The 26,727-nt window shown below is 35.3% G+C and overlaps 2 long non-coding RNA genes across 2 annotated transcripts; one reads left to right on the forward strand and one right to left on the reverse strand.

The window, feature by feature from the left end:
* On the forward strand, window positions 1-26,255 carry LOC137177294 (uncharacterized). The gene is made up of 3 exons (XR_010926056.1): window positions 1-326; window positions 8,853-8,879; window positions 26,231-26,255. It is a non-coding gene; the product is annotated as an uncharacterized lncRNA (long non-coding RNA).
* Window positions 14,387-16,037, reverse strand: LOC137177318 (uncharacterized). The gene is made up of 3 exons (XR_010926069.1): window positions 15,729-16,037; window positions 15,340-15,359; window positions 14,387-14,924 (listed from the first exon to the last, which is right to left on the reverse strand). It is a non-coding gene; the product is annotated as an uncharacterized lncRNA (long non-coding RNA).
* Window positions 26,256-26,727: the final 472 nt, after the last annotated feature.

Here is a 26,727-nt window from a genome sequence, read left to right on the forward strand (position 1 = left end):
TTTAAGAATCAATTAAATAAAAAAGTCTCAAATTGAACACATTGTTAGTTGTTGTTGATTTAGTAATGTGATGTTTTCCTAACAGACAAATGAAGTTTTACAGTCATCAATCATACTGCTGTTAGTTTTAACAGATGAAATTAAAACATGTATTCTGACAAATAGATTTATTTGCAACTAAATACTGACAAAGACATATCTGACCAACATTTTTTGAATAGCAGCAGTTAAAAAACTTCTAATATGGATTCACTGTGTGATAGATGCATCATGGTTGTGACAATTCTTTATTTATTTCACAGAGTATCTAGAAAGGTTGGATAAGGGTAAGAACAACTTTTTTTTCTTGAACCGTTATAACTGCAGTAAACTAGAAGTTTGACTGTCTGACAGATGTATTGTGGTTGTGACAATTCTTTTATCATTTAATACTGATCTCAACAATTTCTGAGGTCCATAAAACATCCACCCAGGACCTGGAAACTCTCAATCTATTTAATGGAAATATGACTATGGACCCTGCTGCCACTGAAACCACGTAGTTGCATGTTGTTGAATCATTGTCTTTGTGTTGTGTAGTTATCTGACCTGTTATGTTATTTGTGTTATTTCATGGAAGTGTTTGATGATGTTATTTCAATTTAAAAAAGTAGAGTTTAAAGTAGAGTTTAGATGGAGAAATTAATTGAATTTGAAATCCAGAATTTGAAGCTTAATGATTGGCTGACTGGAGTATCAGCCAACAGGAAGTATTTTCCTTACTGTCAACGTGTCAAGGTTTTCTTTTAATGATATTTTAACATTTGTCAACAAAAAAAACCACAAAAGTTTCCTTGATAACTCAGCAAAATGATAGGTCAATGTTAAGGCCATCAGTTTTAATTATTTCTCTTTCGATTCTGAGAAATAAAGGTTTTTTTTGTCAGTTTTCAATTGCGGGAGCGGCTTCATTACCCAAAAGCCTCATTGACCGTTACTATGGAGACAAACATAGTCAATTTTGTGTTACGTTACGAAACTTTTATTTACTATTATATGTGCTATTTACTTTTAATTAGTGAATTTATTCCAAACTGATTAAGATTTTTGTGTGCAGTTGGTTCATTGGGTTCCCCCACCCCATTCTCTCACACACACACACACACACTTAGTGCGTTTGACTCCTTTTTGGCTAAAATATCTCAAATAAAACAAGATCTTTACTTTTTCTTAATATAGATAATCTAGATGTAGTGTGATTACTAGTCTGGCTATACTAGACATTTGATATATTCAGTACATATATCTTGTCATGACCCTATTTTACAACTCTACTTTGCACACCGGATGAACTACAACTCTGGTGCTGATTTGTACCAAGCTGCATGGTGCAGCTCGAGGGAATTGTAGATTTTAAAAAATATTAGTGTTTTTCCTAGAATTTGAAGTTGTAAATACTGAATTGAGAGCACTCTTAGGAATTTAAGGGGATGATAAACACATTTGTGTAATCATATATTAAATATCTAATTGTTAAATGAGTGAAACTTAATTCAAACCATATTTTACTCATATCTGACAGAGGTCAAGGTTCAAAGGTCAGTATTTCAAAGCAGGAGCCATGTACAGTCTTCATATTGACATATGTTACTCTCCAGGTTGAGACCTTTCCAACGATGTCTTTGGTTTAGCTCTACGACAAAGTTTTAATTTTCTCATTTCATGGACACAAGCCATCCCAGGCCTAGTTTCAGAGATCACGTTGAAGGCCCAGTATGTAAAATAAAGCTTTGTGTTTGATTGTTTTTTTTTTCTTTTTTAGTGGAAATGAGTCACCTTCAGAGATAACAATACTGCTGACAATCTAGTACATTAGTGCAGGCTTGGAGGAAGGTCTGAAGTGCTTGGGTTATGGTTAGGGCTGAAAAGACCAAACTGTTCTCATTCATGCATAGGTTACTATTCACACAACCCTGGAGATTTTTTGTATCTTTATGATTCTTGGTTTTGGGATTTTATGTCAGCATGACATACAGCAGCCCGTTCAATCTGTTTTATTAGCCAACGCAACCATACAAAGAATCAGTCTTAATGTTTGCTCCCAAAAAATGTAACACAGAAGAATGAAAATAGACAAAAGTAAGGCAAAAATGATAATAATGAAATAAACAAAGTAATATTAAAATGAATTGAAGTTTTAAAATCTATGTACTGAATAGAATAGTAAAAGTTTTGAAATGGGATATAAAACTTGAAATTAAATATTGACTACAAAGGAAATATGGACTGTGCTACATGGACAAAGAAATGAAGTGTATTAAATATATGAAAGTGACAAGAACAAAAATTAAACATGATGTCATAAATAATTAAGTTATGTAACAGTGGAGGTTGAATGCAACGCAGAATGTAAAGTCCAGTTTAATGAAATATATGAAAGTGACAAGTGCAGGAAATAAATGAGGGATGTGAAGTGTAACGTCCAGTTTGACAACCCTGTCTTCAATGTTGTACACACACACACACACACACACACACACACACACACATACACACACACACACAATATGCATTGAGGAGGACTATTTTTTAAGAAAGATGATTTCATATTAAATATCATAAGCCACATATTCTTGAAAATATAAAATTAAATGAGCAACTTCACATTTTACAATCACAGGCTATAAAACACCTTTTCTTAACAGAGATGGTGGCGTTTGGATTCAGGTTACAGTGGACAGCAGCAATTTGAAATGGAATGAAGCCCACTGATGGCAGACAACCCAAAACAGTAGTCGAACGCGCCACATCTGCCCACAACACAATGTTCTTCATTAGCCTTCTGCTATTAAAACCAGACAGAAAAACGTTATTTCTCAGAATCGAAGGAGAAATAGTTAAAACGGATGGCCTTAAGATAAACCTATCATATTGTTAAGTTATCAAGGACACTTTTGTGTTTTTGTGTTGATAAATGTTAAAAATATAATTAAAAGAAAACTTTAACATGTTGACAGTGAGGAAAGTGAGGAAAACATTTGTATTAAAATAACATCATCAAACAGTTTCATAAAATAACACAAATAACAGAACAGCTCAGATAACTACAGAACGCAAAGGTTTCAGCGACAGCAACTACCATAGCAATGATAGAAAATGTTGGATTCTTACAATTTTCTAGCGAGACCTGAAACAACCTTCATAATTACTAACAAACTAAACGTCATATACATTCACTAAACAAATATTATGAAAATAAAATACACATTTCTCGTTAGCATGTCATCAAAATGCATTTTAATGCCGAAACTATCCTAAAATCTTGCATTATCCAATGAGAATAAAAGAAATGTCAGCCATTTTGTTTGTTTTTGCAGGCACAAACTTCACAATAACGTGATGCAAATGCAGTCCAATAGAAAATAATAGGCCAAAGAAAAAACTTAGTCATCTCACAATTTTAGAGCTGTTGTTGTGAAACTAATAAGTTTTGCACCGTGGACCAACGTAGGTATTATACATTTTGATGTGAGACTGGGCTTTTTGACCCAAATGAAACCGTAAACCAGTGAAACGAGTTGGTGTTATGTTTTCAAATCTTTTGGTTATCAGAAGGGTCATAGCAGCTGCATTTTGGACTTGTTGGATCTTTTTAATAGTACAGAATACAAGACCTGAATGACCATGAATGAGAATTTCTGCTTCTGACTGTGTTAGAAATGGGTGAACTTGGACGATGTGTCAGAGGTGGAAGAAAACTACTTTAGTGATGTTGCTGATGTGTCCCTCAAATCTAAGATAAATGAAATTACAGGACTTCTTTATCTCTTCTTGCACTGTGACAGATTATTATTTTTCTATTTATAAAGCAGAGCAGGGAAATGACAGACACATTTTTTACACATACATAGCAGTTCCACAGTCAAATTATAAGTCAGTAACAATATAACAAGATAGATCATGTAACTAATAATACCAATAAATAAATAAAATTTGACAAAACATAACATTTTTTTCTAGAAAAGTAGCTGTTTTTTGTGCTTTTTAAAAAAATGGATGCAAAATGAGTGGATTCACTGTGTGATAGATGCATCATGGTTGTAACAATTATTTATTTATTTCACAGGGCATCTTAAATGGAGGAGAAAGGGTAAGAACAACTTTTTTTTTCTTGAACTGTTATAACTGCAGTAAACTAGAAGTTTGACTATCTGACAGATGTATTGTGGTTGTGACAATTCTTTTATCATTTAATACTGATCTCAACAATTTCTGAGGTCCATAAAACATCCACCCAGGACCTGGAAACTCTCAATCTATTTAATGGAAATATGACAATAATTAGTTTATTTTTTAGTGTCAAATCACAAAAAAAGAAAGAACACAATTACAGAAAGATAAAATAATAACAACATTCATTATATTAAACATACATGATACTATTCAGTTATAGGAGTGGCAAATATTGGATTTAAGAGGTGAAGCGTCGACCATGAACCACAACGTCCCTGATTCATGTTTGATTAGGAACCTTTATTGATTGTTGTTCTCCATCTCTCTCTAAATGTAAATGAAATTACAGCACTTCTTTATCTCCTGTGCTTAGTGGCAACATCAGAAGACAACTTCCTAATCAGAGCTGAAAATGTAAAGTAGAGGTTCATTGATAAACACACTGAAAGGCACCAGAGACAGTCTGCCTTTCTGTATCTGTATGTCTGAAGTCTTTGAAGCCATAAAAAAGCCTTGAAGGTTCCATATTTAAAAGGTCAAGACCAGGCGAGTCTTCAGCTGTACTGCAGAGACTGTGTGTTGTCACTAAACTAAAACGTATGACTCATTACATTTTCTTTGGCTGATTCTTCCTCACCTCTGACAACATTGTCAGAGTATTAGGAAAAGCCATCTCCCATGACTCTACACATATTGTCCACTCTGTTAATACTATTAATATTGTTCTATTTGTTAATGAGAAGCTGTGTTTGTAAAGGCCACCTTCAACATCTGTAATTAATTCAGGTATTTAATCTCTACAACTTCCTCAACTAAACAAAACCACCAGATAAAAGAGCAGTTATGAATGTTACAAATGTATTATTAATACCCATGTTGCACAAGTTTGACATTCACAAAAGAATATGTAACTTATAAAACCTAATTATGAAACAAAACATGATTAATGAAGAATTCCAGTGAATTAACACACTTATTCATCTTCAATACAGGAGACGATGAAAGAAGATGGAAAGGTAAGATAGAACATTTTTCACATTGGTCACCTATTTGTCTTTCATAATTTTAGAGTATTTAACAGGACAATATTTTAAATAATGTTCTGTTTTCATGCATACAGCACTTAAAAGTAATTAATATCTAAACTTTAACAAGTAAAAACCAGTGTTCCAAATGCATTCAATGTACTTTTTTGAATTGCTGAATTTTAAAAATCAATGAAATAAAAAAGTCTCAAATTGGACACATTGTTAGTTGGTTTTTGATTTAGTAATGTGATGTTTTCCTAACAGACAAATTAAGTTTTACAGTCATCAATCATACTGCTGTTAGTTTTAACAGAAAATTAAAACATGTATTCTGACAAATAGATTTATTTGCAACTAAATACTGACAAAGACATATCTGACCAATGTTTTTTCAATAGTAGCAGTTAAAAAACTTCTAATATGGATTCATTGTGTGATAGATGCATCATGGTTGTGACAATTCTTTATTCATTTCACAGCGTTCCTAAAAAGGTTGGATGAGGGTAAGAACAACTATTTTTTTCTTGAACTGTTATAACTGCAGTAAACTAGAAGTTTCACTGTCTGACAGATGTATTGTGGTTGTGACAATTCTTTTATCATTTAATACTGATCTCAACAATTTCTGAGGTCCATAAAACATCCACCCAGGACCTGGAAACTCTCAATCTATTTAATGGAAATATGACAATAATTAGTTTATTTTTTAGTGTCAAATCACAAAAAAAGAAAGAAAAACACAGAAAACAGAGGGATGGATGAGAAAAGATGGTTGAGCGGCCTTTGGTTATGGAGGGTAGAAGGGAGGGGCAGGCAGGCTGGAGAGGGGTTGTGTGGCAGTGAGAGGCAGGTGGCTGGGTGCGCTTGGCGTGGGGTGGCTGTAGAACAACAGATGACCAGGTAGACGGGTTGACACTGGAGACCTGAGGGGTGTCATCAAGCTGGCTAAGTGAGAGCTCCGCTCCATCACTGCGGTTTATATGAGTCCCAGCCCAGTAACCATGGTAACTTAGTCAGCAGAACTAGCTGCTCCGTGGCAGGTTAATGGTGAAGCTTAATTTAGCTGTGTGTCAAAGAATGTCTGACGGACGGAAACAGACTCTTAAAAGACGGTTCCATCAAGTGTCTTTTCCAACTCGCATCACTTGTCCGTGTTCAGAAACATAAAATAGAAGAACTGTGAGAGACTTTTACAAAAATACTTCAGTAAATCCTCATTTTATTTGTGGTCACTTCTGTGTTGGACTGGACTCTTTTCTTTAAAAGCTTAGCATTCATAATTTAAGAAATGAAAGTGTGCCGGTGTTATTTTGAAGTTATTTATTTATTCATTCACTCATTTTGTTCAAGCTGTGAAGACAAAAAGAGAATTAAATAAAGTTCAAACCATGACCTTCTGCTGTGTTTAAATGTATACAGTGGTAACCGCTTATAGTGATCACAGTTACAGTGATCAGCTGTTTATATGGATCAAAAAGCTCTGAGACAGAATCATTCCTATACAAAATGTTTGCTGTTTAAATCAGTCGCCTATAGAAATCAAGTAGTCCACCTACAGAGTTCATTTTTTGTCTCTTCATACATGACAACATATGGAAAAACATTTCAAACTAGATTAATCTATTTTTTGTACTTTACTCCCGTGATAAGCGGCTGCTGCTGCGTAAACACTGAAATCATGACGGAGACAGAAAATCATTTTTTCTCAATGACAAACGTCTCCTTGAAGCTGATGACAATAAAAGGGAGGAGAAATTTAAGTAAAATTCACCGTTATCTTCACCTGTTCTGCCGCCGGGGAAAAGAAGGAACTTGTCACTGGCAAAAGTCAGAACCTGCTGCTTCAACAATGTGTGCACACTGTGTTTGAAACAGCTGTACTGTATTTTGAAACAATCAATAAAATTCAGTAACTTATATTCATGTAGGCTAATAAATATGTATGGGAAATAAAGAAAAAGAAAAGGTTATAATGATAATCTGTTTATAGTGATATTTGACCCGGACAGACGTGATCACTCTAAGCAGTTTCCACTGTATTTATATCTTTCTCCAGTTTCTTCATTTCCAACTGAAACTTAATTTTTGACTTTTATCGATGCTTGTAAATGGACATTATGTGAAAGAGAAAATGTGTCAGAGTATGATAATATTGGAAAGTTGGTTCTCTTAAGTTGCCTACATCATAACTTTAATTATACATCTGATATTATCTAGCCTAGTGATAATATAACCACAGTCACTGATCTGAATGTTCATTTATTAACAAATAAAGATAAAACCATGAACAGGGATAAGCGCTGCTCTTCACTTTCCCCTCGCAGACTCATCAAGCCAGATGAAGGGATTGAACCATCAACCTTTTAGTCATAAGTTCGCTCTTCTAACCTTTAGGCCATCACTACCCATCTACAGTTAGATATTTAATCTGTCATCAGTTTTGTGTCAAACCATCTCCTTCACCTTGTTAATTGTAGCAGTTTTGCCCTTTTTGGTGAAAACCCCTTTAAATTCTTCATATAGTTTCATCAGCAGGTTTGTTCTGCTGTGCTCTAGTTTTCAATTCTTTTTGCGACATAGTATCGTCTTTTTGACAATCAACTGTTCTGGGCTGCTTATGTACTCTGAGCACGTGCACACTGCAAGCTTATTCCAGTCTGGCTAGATTTAGCGTTTACTAGATACGGCTGAGCTGCATTAGTGGAACAGCTTGAGCCTCAAGTGAAAGTTGACGTTAATTCTAGCCAGACTTTTTTAAGTAAGCGCAGCTTTCTTTAACTGTGTTGAATGAACAACCTTCTGGGCACAGGAGAAGTTGGATTAGTGGAAGCACAAAAAGAGAGCACATGAAAATAACTCTAGTATTGATAATACTGAGTGGCCGAGAGAGTAGCTACCACTGAGGTGACTGAACAATCTGGCGATGAGTGGAAGGAGAGCCAGAGTATTTGAGCTGTGGCTCTCTCTCCCCCCGTCCCTCATTCTCTGTCATCTCTTCACTGATACTAATCAGTAAAAGCATAGAACACCCAAAAAATGTATTACTTAAAATGTGAATGGTGTAATCTTTGGAATAATGAGATAACCTGCATCCTGTGATGTGAGTGTACGTGGGGGAATGTGAGGTCTGAGGAGTTTTGACAGGTCAGGAGGTAATAGGTAGCAGTTTGTAGTTTGACTTGAATGAAACCGTAAACCAGTGAATCAGAAGAATTGTAGCAGCTGCATTTTGGACTTGTTGGATCTTTTTAATAGTACAGAATACAGGACCTGAATGACCATGAATGAGAATTTTTACATCTGACTGTGTTAGAAATGGGTGAACTTGGACGATGTGTCAGAGGTGGAAGAAAGTTACTTTAGTGATGTTGCTGATGTGTCCCTCAAATCTAAGATAAATGAAATTACAGGCTTCTTTATCTCTTGTGCTTAGTGGCAACATCAGAAGACAACTTCCTAATCAGAGCTGAAAATGTAAAGTAGAGGTTCATTGATAAACACACTGAAAGGCACCAGAGACAGTCTGTAGCTTATAAAACCTAATTATGAAACAAAACATGATTAATGAAGAATTCCAGTGAGTTAACACACACTTATTCATCTTCTATACAGGAGAAGATGATGAAAGGAGATGGCAAGGTAAGATAGAACATTTTCACATTGGTCACCTATTTGTCTTTAATCATTTTAGAGTATTTAACATAACAATATTTTAAATAATGTTCTGTTTTCATGCATCCAGCACTTATAATTAATTCATATCTAAGCTTTTACAAGCAAAAACCAGTGTTTCAAATGCATTCAATGTACTTTTCTTTAATTGCTGAATTTTCAAAAATTGGATACATTGTTAGTTGTTGTTGATTTAGTAATGTGATGTTTTCCTAACAGACAAATGAAGTTTTACAGTCATCAATCATACTGCTGTTAGTTTTAACAGAAAATTAAAACATGTATTCTGACAAATAGATTTATTTGCAACTAAATACTGACAAAGACATATCTGACCAACATTTGTTTGAATAGCAGCAGTTAAAAAACTTCTAATATGGATTCACTGTGTGATAGATGCATCATGGTTGTGACAATTCTTTATTTATTTCACAGGGCATCTTAAATGGAGGAGAGAGAGTAAGAACGACTCTTTTTTTTTTCTTCAACCGTTATAACTGCAGTAAACTAGAAGTTTGACTGACAGATGTATTGTGGTTGTGACAATTCTTTTATCATTTAATACTGATCTCAACAATTTCTGAGGTTTATAAAACATCCACCCAGGACCTGGAAACTCTCAATCTATTTAATGGAAATCTGACAATAATTAGTTTATTTTTTAGTGTCAAATCACAAAAAATGAAAGAAGACAATTACAGAAAGAGAAAATAATAACAACATACATTATATTAAACATACATGATACTATTCAGTTATAGGAGTGGCAAAAATTGGATTTAAGAGGTGAAGCGTCGACCATGAACCACAACGTCCCTGATTCATGTTTGATTAGGGACCTTTATTGCTTGTTGTTCTCCATCTCTCTCTGAATGTAAATGAAATTACAGGACTTCTTTATCTCTTCTGCTTAGTGGCAACATCAGAAGACAACTTCCTAATCAGAGCTGAAAATGTAAAGTAGAGGTTCATTGATAAAAGCACTGAAAGGCACCAGAGACAGTCTGCCTTTCTGTATCTGTATGTCTGAAGTCTTTGAAGCCATAAAAAAGCCTTGAAGGTTCCATATTTAAAAGGTCAAGACCAGGCGAGTCTTCAGCTGTACTGCAGAGACTGTGTGTTGTCACTAAACTAAAACGTATGACTCATTACATTTTCTTTGGCTGATTCTTCCTCACCTCTGACAACATTGTCAGAGTATTAGGAAAACCCATCTCTCATGACTCTACACATATTGTCCACTCTGTTAATACTATTAATATTGTTCTATTTGTTAATGAGAAGCTGTGTTTGTAAAGGCCACCTTCAACATCTGTAATTAATTCAGGTATTTAATCTCTACAACTTTCTCAACTAAACAAAACCACCAGATAAAAGAGCAGTTATGAATGTTACAAATGTATTATTAATACCCATGTTGCACAAGTTTGACATTCACAAAAGAAAATGTAACTTATAAAAACTGATTATGAAACAAAACATGATTAATGAAGAATTCCAGTGAGTTAACACACACTTATTCATCTTCTATACAGGAGAAGCTGCTGAAATGATATGGCAAGGTAAGATAGAACATTTTCACATTGGTCACCTATTTGTCTTTAATCATTTTAGAGTATTTAACATGACAATATTTTAAATAATGTTCTGTTTTCATGCATCCAGCACTTAAAAGTAATTAATATCTAAACTTTTACAAGTAAAAACCAGTGTTTCAAATGCATTCAATGTACTTTTTTTCTAATTGCTGAATTTTAAAAGTCAATTAAATAAAAAAGTCTCAGAAGTTAAAAAACTTCTAATATGGATTCACTGTGTGATAGATGCATCATGGTTGTGACAATTCTTTATTCATTTCACAGAGTATCTAGAAAGGTTGGATAAGGGTGAGAACAACTCTTTTTTTTCTTGAACCGTTATAACTGCAGTAAACTAGAAGTTTGACTGTCTGACAGATGTATTGTGGTTGTGACAATTCTTTTATCATTTAATACTGATCTCAACAATTTCTGAGGTCCATAAAACATCCACCCAGGACCTGGAAACTCTCAATCTATTTAATGGAAATATGACAATAATTAGTTTATTTTTTAGTGTCAAATCACAAAAAATGAAAGAAGACAATTACAGAAAGAGAAAATAATAACAACATACATTATATTAAACATACATGATACTATTCAGTTATAGGAGTGGCAAAAATTGGATTTAAGAGGTGAAGCGTCGACCATGAACCACAACGTCCCTGGTTCATGTTTGATTAGGGACCTTTATTGATTGTTGTTCTCCATCTCTCTCTCCCCCCGTCCCTCATTTTCTGTCATCTCTTCACTGATACTAATCAATAATCAATAAAAGCATAGAACGCCCAAAAAGTTCTTACTTAAATAAAATGTGAATGGTGTAATCTTTGGAATAATGAGATAACCTGCATCCTGTGATGTGAGTGTTCGTGGAGGAATGTGAGGTCTGAGAAGTTTTGACAGATAAGGAGGTAATAGGTAGCAGTTTGTAGTTTGACTTGAATGAAACCGTAAACCAGTGAATCAGAAGAATTGTAGCAGCTGCATTTTGGACTTGTTGGATCTTTTTAATAGTACAGAATACAAGACCTGAATCACCATGAATGAGAATTTTTGCATCTGACTGTGTTAGAAATGGGTGAACTTGGACGATGTGTCAGAGGTGGAAGAAAACTACTTTAGTGATGTTGCTGATGTGTCCCTCAAATCTAAGATCAATGAAATTACAGGACTTCTTTATCTCTTCTTGCACTGTGACAGATTATTATTTTCTATTTATAAAGCAGAGCAGGGGAATGACAGACACATTTTTTACACATACATAGCAGTTCCACAGTCAAATTATAAATCAGTGACAATATAACAAGATAGATCATGTAACTAATAATACCAATAAATAAATAAAATTGAACAAAACGTAACATTTTTTCCAGAAAAGTAGCTGTTTTTTGTGCTTTTTTAAAAAATTGATAGTGCAAAATGAGTGATTAACACAAAGACACATGACACAGGACAAGACAAAAGGGACAAACAACAAAACAACAACAAAAAACTGGATTAAAACTTTTAGATTTTCTTATTGTAATACACACACACATGTGTGTGTTTTGTGCTTTTTCAATTTCATTGATCACTAAGGGATGCATAAAAGTTTTACACATCAATTGAAAAAAAGTCTCAAATTGGACACATTGTTAGTTGTTGTTGATTTAGTAATGTGATGTTTTCCTAACAAATAAATTAAATTTTACAGTCATCAATCATACTGCTGTTAGTTTTAACAGATAAAATGAAAACATGTATTCTGACAAATAGATTTATTTGCAACTAAATACTGACAGAGACATATCTGACCAACATTTGTTTGAATAGCAGCAGTGAAAAAACTTCTAATATGGATTCACTGTGTGATAGATGCACCATGGTTGTGACAATTCTTTATTTGTTTCACAGAGCTCCTAGAAAGGTTGGATGAGGGTAAGAACAACTTTTTTTTTCTTGAACCGTTATAACTGCAGTAAACTAGAAGTTTGACTGTCTGACAGATGTATTGTGGTTGTGACAATTCTTTTATCATTTAATACTGATCTCAACAATTTCTGAGGTCCATAAAACATCCACCCAGGACCTGGAAACTCTCAATCTATTTAATGGAAATATGACAATAATTAGTTTATTTTTTAATGTCAAATCACAAAAAAAGAAAGAAGACAATTACAGAAAGAGAAAATAATAACAACGTTCATTATATTAAACATACATGATACTATTCAGTTATAGGAGTGGCAAAAATTGGATTTAAGAGGTGAAGCGTCGACCATGAACCACAACGTCCCTGATTCATGTTTGATTAGTGACCTTTTTTTGATTGTTGGTCCCCATCTCTCTCTCCCCCGTCCCTCATTTTCTCTATTGTTAATATTGTTATATTTGTTAATGAGAACCTGTGTTTGTAAAGGCCACCTTCAACATCTGTAATTAATCTCTACAACTTTCTCAACTAAACAAAACCACCAGATAAAAGAGCAGTTATGAATGTTACAAATGTATTATTAATACCCATGTTGCACAAGTTTGACATTCACAAAAGAAAATGTAACTTATAAAACCTAATTATGAAACAAAACATGATTAATGAAGAATTCCAGTGAGTTAACACACACTTATCCATCTTCAATACAGGAGAAGCTGCTGAAAGGAGATGGCAAGGTAAGATAGAACATTTTCACATTGGTCACCTATTTGCCTTTAATAATTTTAGAGTATTTAACATGACAATATTTTAAATAATGTTCTGTTTTCATGCATCCAGCACTTAAAAGTAATTAATATCTAAACTTTTACAAGTAAAAACCAGTGTTTCAAATGCATTCATTGTACTTTTTTTTTAATTACCGAATTTTAGAAATCAATTAAATTAAAAGCCTCAAATTGGACACATTGTTAGTTGTTGTTGATTTAGTAATGTGATGTTTTCCTAACAGACAAATGAAGTTTTATCATCAATCATACTGCTGTTAGTTTTAACAAATAAAATTAAAACATGTATTCTGACAAATAGATTTATTTGCAACTAAATACTGACAAAGACATATCTGACCAACATTTGTTTGAATAGCAGCAGTTAAAAAACTTCTAATATGGATTCACTGTGTGATAGATGCATCATGGTTGTGACAATTCTTTATTCATTTCACAGAGTATCTTGAATGGAAGAAAAAGGGTAAGAACAACCCTTTTTTTTCTTGAACTGTTATAACTGCAGTAAACTAGAAGTTTGACTGTCTGACAGATGTATTGTGGTTGTGACGATTCTTTTATCATTTAATACTGATCTCAACAATTTCTGAGGTCCATAAAACATCCACCCAGGACCTGGAAACTCTCAATCTATTTAATGGAAATATGACAATAATTAGTTTATTTTTTAGTGTCAAATCACAAAAAAAGAAAGAAGACAATTACAGAAAGAGAAAATAATAACAACATACATTATATTAAACATACATGATACTATTCAGTTATAGGAGTGGCAAAAATTGGATTTAAGAGGTGAAGTGTCGACCATGAACCACAACGTCCCTGATTCATGTTTGATTAGGGACCTTTATTGATTGTTGTTCCCCATCTCTCTCTCCCCCCGTCCCTCATTTTCTGTCATCTCTCCACTGATATTAATCAATAAAGGCAGAAAACATCCAAAAAATGATTACTCAAATAAAATGGATGTAATCTTTGGAATAATGAGATAACCTGCATCCTGTGATGTGAGTGTTTGTGGGGGAATGTGAGGTCTGAGAAGTTTTGACAGGTCAGGAGGTAATAGGTAGCAGTTTGTAGTTTGACTTGAATGAAACCGTAAACCAGTGAATCAGAAGAATTGTAGCAGCTGCATTTTGGACTTGTTGGATCTTTTTAATAGTACAGAATACAAGACTTGAATGACCATGAATGAGAATTTTTACATCTGACTGTGTTAGAAATGGGTGAACTTGGACGATGTGTCAGAGGTGGAAGAAAACTACTTTAGTGATGTTGCTGATGTTTCCCTCAAATCTAAGATAAATGAAATTACAGGACTTCTTTATCTCTTCTGCTTAGTTGCAACATCAGTTCAATCAGGAGAGACTCAGTTTTTCATATAAGTGAATGTTATTTATTGAACATGTATGATAGGTGAAAGTGAGAGTCTTTGGCGATTAGACCCCATCGTGAATGTCAACATTTATGAAAGGGGGGAGGTGAAGGCGTGATTAGAATAGGATAACCCCCCGATGGAGTCTAGACACTGGTGGTGGTGATGAATAAAGGGTGCAGATCTTGATGGTGAAGGCAGCGGGCTCCTGGTGAACTCAGACCTGGTGCTGAAGTATGAAGTGGAGAAGATGAGGTGGTGATCAGGAATGAAGAGGAGAGGAGCGAGCTGCTGGAACGCAGCCGTGGAGTTGGATGGGGTGGAGGAGGAGCGACGATCACTCTGAAATGACAACTGACAGCAACAGAGAAGGGAACAGATTTAAAGTTTGACAGCTGAGTTGTGATTGGCAGTTAGAAATTGTGGAGGAATCTGATTTGATGACTAGAGTAACGCCCCTAATCAGCTGATTGGACAGCGGGAGAAACAGGGAGAGAGAGAGGAGTTGGAATGAATGCATGGTTAAAGATAGTATTCCTGCCTGAATTTACGCTAAACTCCATTTCAATCAGAAGAGACTCAGTTTTTCAGTGAATGTTATTTATTGAATATGCATGATAGATTACAGTGAGAGTCTTTGGTGATTAGACCCCATCGTGAATGTCAGCAGATATGAAAGGAGGGAGGTGGAGGATTGATTAGAAAAGGATAATCCCCCAAAGAAAGAGAACTGAGGACATACAAACTTACTCAAATATTTGATCCTTACCTTACCGGCAGGGAAGGATTCTAGTGAGATATGCAAAAGGGAAAATTAGACAGAATGCAGTGATAATAAACGTTGGTGACAATGTAAACATTACACTTGAATGAATGGAAGATAAAAGAGTTGATAGAAGAGAGTGAGTTAGTGATCACTAGAAGAGTGGTGAGTGGCGTGAGGTATGGAGACCATGTTCTGATGCACATTTCATAAGGAGGGAAGAGAGAGGATAGCCTGAAAGCAGAGTGAAATGACCCATAGATATGACATAGCTCTTTACCATGCACAAGATTTGTTGTATGAGAGGAAGAACTGCTAGCATGATCAGCAATGATAGCAATGAGCTGCGACACCCATAACTCAGGACACCACCACCAGTTATATGTATGACTTACCAGATTATGGCCTAAGAGATCTTTGATTTGTGAGAACAGTGCTGACGTCTGGACGATGAGGATGTGTAGGCAGAGGGTGACCACCGACACAGTTGTAGCAGGAAGGCAGATGAAATACCTTGGGTGGGGGTGGAAGTAACCACCACGACCTAAAAGAAAGCCCTGAATAATGCTAATTTAAATGAAAGACAGCGGCAGATGATAAACTACGATGGAACTGTGTCGCTGCTGCTATTGGATAGATGTGACCAGCGGATGTGAGCAACTGATATCTCGATTGACGACCTTGGCAGGGCGACCAGGGAATAACGAGTAGGATGCATGAGATGTGAATGCAGGATGATAACACACATGAGAAATAAAATAACAGCGTATGCATGCAAAGATAGTCTTCCTGACTGAACTTATCTAAAGCTCAATACATAGGACAACAAGTGAGGGAAGTAAAGATAATGTTTATTCTACCAGATGATGATGAGAGATAATTAAGTCTAAAAGTATTGCACTCAGACTCTACGGGAGATTTTGAGTTGAGGGAGTTGCCCTGAGCAGCAGCAATATAAATCCCCCCAAAATAAAGGGTGCAAGCCCCCACCACTAAAAGAATACACAGCCTGATGTTTTCCCCTAAATAATGCTTACTTACCAAGCAGGAATGAAACAGGCCTCATTTAGTTGTGAAGATGGTACGATCTGCTAGAGACGAAGCATAATATTGAGCTTGACACAGAAAATATGTTTTTGAACTAGAGAGATTAAAATCAACAGTCAACCGAACATAAACAGGCAGAGACAAACACCTCCTGTATTGACTAGGTTGGACTGACCTGAAAAGCTACAATATTGATCTTTAAATGTTAACATGAAACGTAGGACTGGAAAGGAGGCATAGTTTAATACATGAACAATACCTGATGTTTAAATTGCTTAGAGGCTGTAAAATATAAATTAAAGCATTTAACATCGCTACTGTTGAGACAATCAGAGTGAGCCGACGTCGGGCCGTATGAAGAATGATGCTTCCACTGCTGAAGAACATAATAAATACACTGACAGTGACGCAGTGATGTACTGATGAACGTGCTGATACATTTGACTGATGGGTTTGCTTATTGAGAAACTAGTAGCTGTCCTCCTTAGTTGTAGTACCATGATAGCCAGCTGGTCAACATCCATTGTAAAATATAATATTAGACTGCTCCAAAAACATGTAAACTCAAGGTGTGAGAAGAATGAAAGATTACATGATGTAGGGAGAAGGGCCAACGTCCGCTATGATGGGAGAAGGCCAATGACGATGCAGAGGATAACCAGAAAGCAGGGAAATGATATGAAGATGCAGAGGAGCACACCGTGATATGAGTAGGCAGTTATTCAGATCATAGTTTGTGGCTCACAGGTAGCATGAGGTGAGGAACTGACGTTACTGTGACGTCACCCATTGGTTTGGAACTGCCGTTTTGAAGCCTCGAGTTTAGAGATTTGACCGTCACCATCTTGGAGTTGACAGTCGCCATGATTGATTTGTGGAGCCAGGAATGACCATATTTGGACGAGAGAGAGGAACTGATCATAGCGCTAGCTGCTAGCTTGGTTAGCATGGTGCATATAATCTATGGATAACAGCGATAAAATAATGCTTATGCTAATTTCATCTGGCAAAAAAGGCATAAGATGTACTCACCAGAGAAACTGAACGCCCGACTCTTTAGAGGGTCTTTTATCACAACCAAACGCTGAACAAAATTTTTATTTAGGCGATCAAATGTTACAATTAACTGTCATGAACTAAAACGCACTGTGAAATAGCAGCAGCTAAACCTATAATCTGTGAACTGAGGTTACGCCATGGTTACGTTACGTAAACAGCGTTGTCACCGTGGTGGCTACTTGTCAATCACAACGTAGCCACACTCTAAAGCTGCTTTATCGTCTATTTACTGAAAATGAGACCAGGGCTGTACGATTAATCAAATTTTATTTTCGATTACGATTTTGGCTTCCAACGATCAGAAAACAAGATAATTGACATAAAACGATTATTGTTTATTATTGTCATCTCGTAATGATGCTCTCGTTTTGTCTTGTGTTGCAAATCTAGTAAACCTCTTTCCTTTACAGCGGTGCGCTTTCGCCCCTCACCGCGTCCGACAGGCGTTGAGCGTCTCCGTCCACAGACTAACCTGCCTTCACCTGTCTGACTGACAGCTGAAATTTACTGAACCAAAATAGTTTGCATGTGGGATCCACGTGAAGAAATCAAGTGTTTGTACTTATTGATTCATTGGTTTTATTTCCTCGCCCACTGTAGCGAGTGAATCTGCCTGTAGTGAAACCGGGGTTTACCGGTTCTTCCTCCGCAGGCTCCACTTCACTCATCTGCCCGACAGACCCGCTGCTTCTTCCCACTTTAACCTGAATAACAAACCGGGGCTCGGTGCTCCGGTTGGATCCAAACGTTATTGATAAGTTAATCTGATGCACTGATTGCCGTGTGCAGGATTCTATGTGCTCTGTATGGGCTGATTTATATCCTGAGTGCTGTATGCTCTTTCCTCCTACTTCCTCCTGATTAAAAAATTAAGCAGAGATGCAATAGAGAGCGTAGGCACCACACAACAGTATAAAATGCCTGAAGGGCATGTTAGGAAGTTCTAGTTTCCCTGCTATGATTATGTGCTGGACTTGTTCACGCAGAACCCGCTGCAGGTGATCGATCAGAATCACGCTGATGTCTTGAATTTGTATGGATTTATTGTCACCATCACAACCACAATCCTTGTACAACAGTCTGATGACTCAGTGGTTCTGTGTAAATTAACATAATAAGTCAGAATAAACATGTCAGATATCCACATGAAAGTATAACAGGCTGATGTAGACATGGTAAACTATATTACTTTCTGAATGTATATATTTCCACTTTACAAGACAACACAACTGGCAAACAGCTGGTACATAATGTGGCCATGTATTAAACAGGTATAGCTGAGGCTGAATCAGCATATTCCCTCTAACAGTGAGTTAATGTCCATCAGCAGTGCAACATCGCCATCTATTGGCCAGTAGTAGACATGCATGACATCAATCCGGGGGCTGAACGAGCTGCTAAACTGCACGGGTTGTGCGCGCCCGTTAATTAACGAGCGGACCTACAAGTAGCCGTTCAGTCCGCTATTCTATCGGTAATATAGTAAATATTACACAACAAAACCCAAACATAAAGGCCTAACCGTATGATTGAGGCATGATGCCTATTAACATCTGGTAAATGTGGGTAACAGTAGCTGCTAATATGAGGTTACACAGTTGGCAGATTACATGAATATGAGCCCCTTTAGATCGGCTAACATAGAAATAATTCACTAACGAACAGCAACTATAACAACATGCTCAAACTGGTCACTCACTTGCGCTAGATGACTGTTAGTACAAAGCAAAGTCCTCAATCCCAAAGAGCGTCTGATGTGTGGCAGATTCCAGACTACCATGCTGAGGAAAACTGCGGGTCAACCTAGCTCAGTTCTGATGAGCTCCAAAATCCATGTCACGTGATGCAGAGTTCAGGTGGGGGGAGAGAGGGGGCATTATGTAGTGAGAGTGTTGCTGCTAAATAGGGCCTTTTGGACAGGGCAAATACATAATGCAATGCGTATGTACTGACCAACATGCCGAAATACATAACAGATGCATTAACTTACTGATGAGCGAGAGAAAAGCCTGTATGACTGAATGAGTTGAACGTGGTGTGTTCGCTTATTGTTTGAAATTCACCTCCTGATTCGCGTGCTGAAATGCCTTGACGGTGATACGTCCACTTGATATAGGTCTACATAACCTACTGAATACGCTTATAGCAACGTTGCATGTTTAAAAGAGGAAAGAAATAAGGTAGTAGCATTATGAATGTTAGAGTTCTGTAGTTGAGCGTACCTGAAGCCCCCATACACTGACCAGGTGAAGGAGAGCCAGAGTAGGGGTGGTCTGGTTGAGATTTGACTGAAGTAGAGAGGTTGACTGAGAAACTCCGCTGGAGCGACTTTGCCGGTCGCTTGCTTTGCGGGGTTCGGAGTGCCGTCTTGAGGAGTTGCAGAGGACAAGCGAGCGGCTTTGAAACCGCCGCTTGCGTGAGTAATAGAGTGACCTATTGACCTAGTGACCGATACAACGACCTGCGTGACGACGGAAGCACACAGCAGCATGACCACTGAGTCGCGATGATTGCGCTGAAATGACAACTGACAGCAACAGAAAAGGGAAGTTAGAGATCGTGGAGGAATCTGATTTCATGACAAGAGTAACGCCCCTAATCAGCTGATGTGAAAGCGGGAGAAACAGGAGAGCAAGAGGAGTGAGAATGAATAAATGGTTAAAGAGAGTCTTCCTGCCTGAGTTTACGCTAAACTCCACAAGACAACTTCCTAATCAGAGCGGAAAATGTAAAGTAGAGGTTCATTGATAAACACACTGAAAGGCACCAGAGACAGTCTGCCTTTCTGTATCTGTATGTCTGAAGTCTTTGAAGCCATAAAAAAGTCTTGAAGGTTCGATATTTAAAAGGTCAAGACCAGGCGAGTCTTCAGCTGTACTGCAGAGACTGTGTGTTGTCACTAAACTAAAACGTATGACTCATTACATTTTCTTTGGCTGATTCTTTCTCACCTCTGACAACATTGTCAGAGTATTAGGAAAACCCATCTCTCATGACTCTACACATATTGTCCACTCTGTTAATACTATTAATATTGTTCTATTTGTTAATGAGAAGCTGTGTTTGTAAAGGCCACCTTCAACATCTGTAATTAATTCAGGTATTTAATCTCTACAACTTTCTCAACTAAACAAAACCATCAGATAAAAGAGCAGTTATGAATGTTACAAATGTATTATTAATACCCATGTTGCACAAGTTTGACATTCACAAAAGAAAATGTAACTTATAAAACCTAATTATGAAACAAAACATGATTAATGAAGAATTCAATTTCAGGAGAAGCTGCTGAAAGGATATGGCAAGGTAAGAAAGAACATTTTCACATTGGTCACCTATTTGTCTTTAATAATTTTAGAGTATTTAACATGAAATATTTTAAATAATGTTCTGTTTTCATGCATCCAGCACTTAAAAGTAATTAATATCTAAACTTTTACAAGCAAAAACCAGTGTTTCAAATGCATTCAATGTACTTAAATTGCTGAATTTTAAAAGTCAATGAAATAAAGAAGTCTCAAATTGGACACATTGTTAGTTGTTGTTGATTTAGTAATGTGATGTTTTCCTAACAGACAAATTAAGTTTTACAGTCATCAATCATACTGCTGTTAGTTTTAACAGATAAAATTAAAACATGTATTCTGACAAATAGATTTATTTGCAACTAAATACTGACAAAGACATATCTGACCAACATTTGTTTGAATAGCAGCAGTTAAAAAACTTCTAATATGGATTCACTGTGTGATAGATGCATCATGGTTGTGACAATTCTTTATTTATTTCACAGGGCATCTTAAATGGAGGAGAGAGAGTAAGAACGACTCTTTTTTTTTTCTTGAACCGTTATAACTGCAGTAAACTAGAAGTTTGACTGTCTGACAGATGTATTGTGGTTGTGACAATTCTTTTATCATTTAATACTGATCTCAACAATTTCTGAGGTCCATAAAACATCCACCCAGGACCTGGAAACTCTCAATCTATTTAATGGAAATCTGACAATAATTAGTTTATTTTTTAGTGTCAAATCACAAAAAATGAAAGAAGACAATTACAGAAAGAGAAAATAATAACAACATACATTATATTAAACATACATGATACTATTCAGTTATAGGAGTGGCAAAAATTGGATTTAAGAGGTGAAGCGTCGACCATGAACCACAACGTCCCTGATTCATGTTTGATTAGGGACCTTTATTGCTTGTTGTTCTCCATCTCTCGCTAAATGTAAATGAAATTACAGGACTTCTTTATCTCTTGTGCTTAGTGGCAACATCAGAAGACAACTTCCTAATCAGAGCTGAAAATGTAAAGTAGAGGTTCATTGATAAACACACTAAAAGGCACCAGAGACAGTCTGCCTTTCTGTATCTGTATGTCTGAAGTCTTTGAAGCCATAAAAAAGTCTTGAAGGTTCCATATTTAAAAGGTCAAGACCAGGCGAGTCTTCAGCTGTACTGCAGAGACTGTGTGTTGTTACTAAACTAAAACGTATGACTCATTACATTTTTTTTGGCTGATTCTTCCTCACCTCTGAGAACATTGTCAGAGTATTAGGAAAAGCCATCTCCCATGACTCTACACATATTGTCCACTCTGTTAATACTATTAATATTGTTCTATTTGTTAATGAGAAGCTGTGTTTGTAAAGGCCACCTTCAACATCTGTAATTAATTCAGGTATTTAATCTCTACAACTTTCTCAACTAAACAAAACCACCAGATAAAAGAGCAGTTATGAATGTTACAAATGTATTATTAATACCCATGTTGCACAAGTTTGACATTCACAAAAGAAAATGTAACTTATAAAACCTAATTATGAAACAAAACATGATTAATGAAGAATTCCAGTGAGTTAACACACACTTATTCATCTTCTATACAGGAGAAGATAAGGAAAAGAAATGGCGAGGTAAGATAGAACATTTTCACATTGGTCACCTATTTGTCTTTAATAATTTTAGAGTATTTAACATGACAATATTTTAAATAATGTTCTGTTTTCATGCATCCAGCACTTAAAAGTAATTAATATCTAAACTTTTACAAGCAAAAACCAGTGTTTCAAATGCATTCAATGTACTTTTTTTTAAATTGCTAAATTTTAAAAATCAATGAAACAAAAAAGTCTCAAATTGGACACATTGTTAGTTGTTGTTGATTTAGTAATGTGATGTTTTCCTAACAGACAAATTAAGTTTTACAGTCATCAATCATACTGCTGTTAGTTTTAACAGATAATATTAAAACATGTATTCTGACAAATAGATTTATTTGCAACTAAATACTGACAAAGACATATCTGACCAACATTTGTTTGAATAGCAGCAGTTAAAAAACTTGTAATATGGATTCATTGTGTGATAGATGCATCATGGTTGTGACAATTCTTTATTTGTTTCACAGAGCATCTTGAATGGAGGAGACAGGGTAAGAACAACTGTTTTTTTTTCTTGAACCGTTATAACTGCAGTAAACTATAAGTTGCACTGTCTGACAGATGCATCATGGTTGTGACAATTCTTTATTCATTTCACAGATTATCTTGAATGGTTGGATTGGGGTAAGAAGAACTCATTTTTTTCTTGAACTGTTATAACTGCAGTAAACTAGAAGTTTGACTGTCTGACAGATGTATTGTGGTTGTGACAATTCTTTTATCGTTTAATACTGATCTCAACAATTTCTGAGGTCCATAAAACATCCACCCAGGACCTGGAAACTCTTAATCTATTTAATTGAAATGTGACAATAATAAGTTTATTTTTTAGTGTCAAATCACAAAAAAGAAAGAAGACAATTACAGAAAGAGAAAATAATAACAATATACATTATATTAAACATACATGATACTATTCAGTTATAGGAGTGGCAAAAATTGGATTTAAGAGGTGAAGCATCGACCATGAACCACAACGTCCCTGATTCATGTTTGATTAGGAACCTTTATTGATTGTTGTTCTCCATCTCTCTCTAAATGTAAATGAAATTACAGGACTTCTTTATCTCTTGTGCTTAGTGGCAACATCAGAAGACAACTTCCTAATCAGAGCTGAAAATGTAAAGTAGAGGTTCATTGATAAACACACTGAAAGGCACCAGAGACAGTCTGCCTTTCTGTATCTGTATGTCTGAAGTCTTTGAAGCCATAAAAAAGTCTTGAAGGTTCGATATTTAAAAGGTCAAGACCAGGCGAGTCTTCAGCTGTACTGCAGAGACTGTGTGTTGTTACTAAACTAAAACGTATGACTCATTACATTTTCTTTGGCTGATTCTTCCTCACCTCTGACAACATTGTCAGAGTATTAGGAAAACCCATCTCTCATGACTCTACACATATTGTCCACTCTGTTAATACTATTAATATTGTTCTATTTGTTAATGAGAAGCTGTGTTTGTAAAGGCCACCTTCAACATCTGTAATTAATTCAGGTATTTAATCTCTACAACTTTCTCAACTAAACAAAACCACCAGATAAAAGAGCAGTTATGATTGTTACAAATGTATTATTAATACCCATGTTGCACAAGTTTGACATCCACTGAAGAAAATGTAACTTATTAAACCTAATTATGAAACAAAACATGATTAATGAAGAATTCCAGTGAGTTAACACACACTTATTCATCTTCAATACAGGAGAAGCTGTTGTAAGATCATGGCAAGGTAAGATAGAACATTTTCACATTGGTCACCTATTTGTCTTTAATAATTTTAGAGTATTGAACATGACAATATTTTAAATAATGTTCTGTTTTCATGCATCCAGCACTTAAAAGTAATTAATATCTAAACTTTTACAAGTAAAAGAAAGTGTTTCAAATGCATTCAATGTACTTTTTTTAAATTGCTGAATTTTAAAAATCAATGAAATAAAAAAGTCTCAAATTGGACACATTGTTAGTTGTTGTTGATTTAGTAATGTGATATTTTCCTAACAGACAAATGAAGTTTTACAGTCCTCAATCATACTGCTGTTAGTTTAAACAGATAAAATTAAAACATGTATTCTGACAAATAAATTTATTTGCAACTAAATACTGACACAGACATATCTGACCAACATTTGTTTGAATAGCAGCAGTTAAAAAACTTGTAATATGGATTCACTGTGTGATAGATGCATCATGGTTGTGACAATTCTTTATTCATTTCACAGTGGTTCACAAAAGGTGGAATATGGGTAAGAACAACAATTTTTTTTTCTTGAACCGTTATAACTGCAGTAAACTAGAAGTTTGACTGTCTGACAGATGTATTGTGGTTGTGACAATTCTTTTATCATTTAATACTGATCTCAACAATTTCTGAGGTTTATAAAACATCCACCCAGGACCTGGAAACTCTCAATCTATTTAATGGAAATCTGACAATAATTAGTTTATTTTTTAGTGTCAAATCACAAAAAATGAAAGAAGACAATTACAGAAAGAGAAAATAATAACAACATACATTATATTAAACATACATGATACTATTCAGTTATAGGAGTGGCAAAAATTGGATTTAAGAGGTGAAGCGTCGACCATGAACCACAACGTCCCTGATTCATGTTTGATTAGGAACCTTTATTGATTGTTTTTGTCCATCTCTCTCTAAATGTAAATGAAATTACAGGACTTCTTTATCTCTTCTGCTTAGTGGCAACATCAGAAGACAACTTCCTAATCAGAGCTGAAAATGTAAAGTAGAGGTTCATTAATAAACACACTGAAAGGCACCAGAGACAATCTGCCTTTCTGTATCTGTATGTCTGAAGTCTTTGAAGCCATAAAAAAGCCTTGAAGGTTCCATATTTAAAAGGTCAAGACCAGGCGAGTCTTCAGCTGTACTGCAGAGACTGTGTGTTGTCACTAAACTAAAACGTATGACTCATTACATTTTCTTTGGCTGATTCTTCCTCACCTCTGACAACATTGTCAGAGTATTAGGAAAACCCATCTCTCATGACTCTACACATATTGTCCACTCTGTTAATACTATTAATATTGTTCTATTTGTTAATGAGAAGCTGTGTTTGTAAAGGCCACCTTCAACATCTGTAATTAATTCAGGTATTTAATCTCTACAACTTTCTCAACTAAACAAAACCACCAGATAAAAGAGCAGTTATGAATGTTACAAATGTATTATTAATACCCATGTTGCACAAGTTTGACATTCACAAAAGAAAACGTAACTTATAAAACCTAATTATGAAACAAAACATGATTAATGCAGAATTCCAGTGAGTTAACACACACTTATTCATCTTCAATACAGGAGAAGCTGCTGAAAGGATATGGCAAGGTAAGATAGAACATTTTTACATTGGTCACCTATTTGTCTTTAATAATTTTAGAGTATTTAACATGACAATATTTTAAATAATGTTCTGTTTTCAAGCATCCAGCACTTAAAAGTAATTAATATCTAAACTTTTACAAAAACCAGTGTTTCAAATGCATTCAATGTACTTTTTTTTAATCGCTGAATTTTAAAAATCAATTAAATAAAAAAGCCTCAAATTGGACACATTGTTTGTTGTTGTTGATTTAGTAATGTGATGTTTTCCTAACAGACAAATGAAGTTTTACAGTCATCAATCATACTGCTGTTAGTTTTAACAGATAAAATTAAAACATGTGTTCTGACAAATAGATTTATTTGCAACTAAATACTGACAAAGACATATCTGACCAACATTTGTTTGAATAGCAGCAGTTAAAAAACTTCTAATATGGATTCACTGTGTGATAGATGCATCATGGTTGTGACAATTCTTTATTTATTTCACAGAGTATCTAGAAAGGTTGGATGAGGGTAAGAACAACTTTTTTTTCTTGAACCGTTATAACTGCAGTAAACTAGAAGTTTCACTGTCTGACAGATGTATTGTGGTTGTGACAATTCTTTTATCATTTAATACTGATCTCAACAATTTCTGAGGTCCATAAAACATCCACCCAGGACCTGACACTCTTAATCTATTTAATGGAAATGTGACAATAATTAGTTTATTTTTTAGTGTCAAATCACAAAAAAGAAAGAAGATGATTACAGAAAGAGAAAATAATAACAACATACATTATATTAAACATACATGATACTATTCAGTTATAGGAGTGGCAAAAATTGGAATTAAGAGGTGAAGCGTCAACCATGAACCACAACGTCCCTGATTCATGTTTGATTAGGAACCTTTATTGATTGTTGTTCTCCATCTCTCTCTGAATGTAAATGAAATTACAGGACTTCTCTTATTTCTTCTGCTTAGTGGCAACATCAGAAGATAA

The sequence above is a fragment of the Thunnus thynnus genome, chromosome 24 (assembly GCF_963924715.1).
Source record: "Thunnus thynnus chromosome 24, fThuThy2.1, whole genome shotgun sequence".
NCBI classification, from domain to species: domain Eukaryota; kingdom Metazoa; phylum Chordata; class Actinopteri; order Scombriformes; family Scombridae; genus Thunnus; species Thunnus thynnus.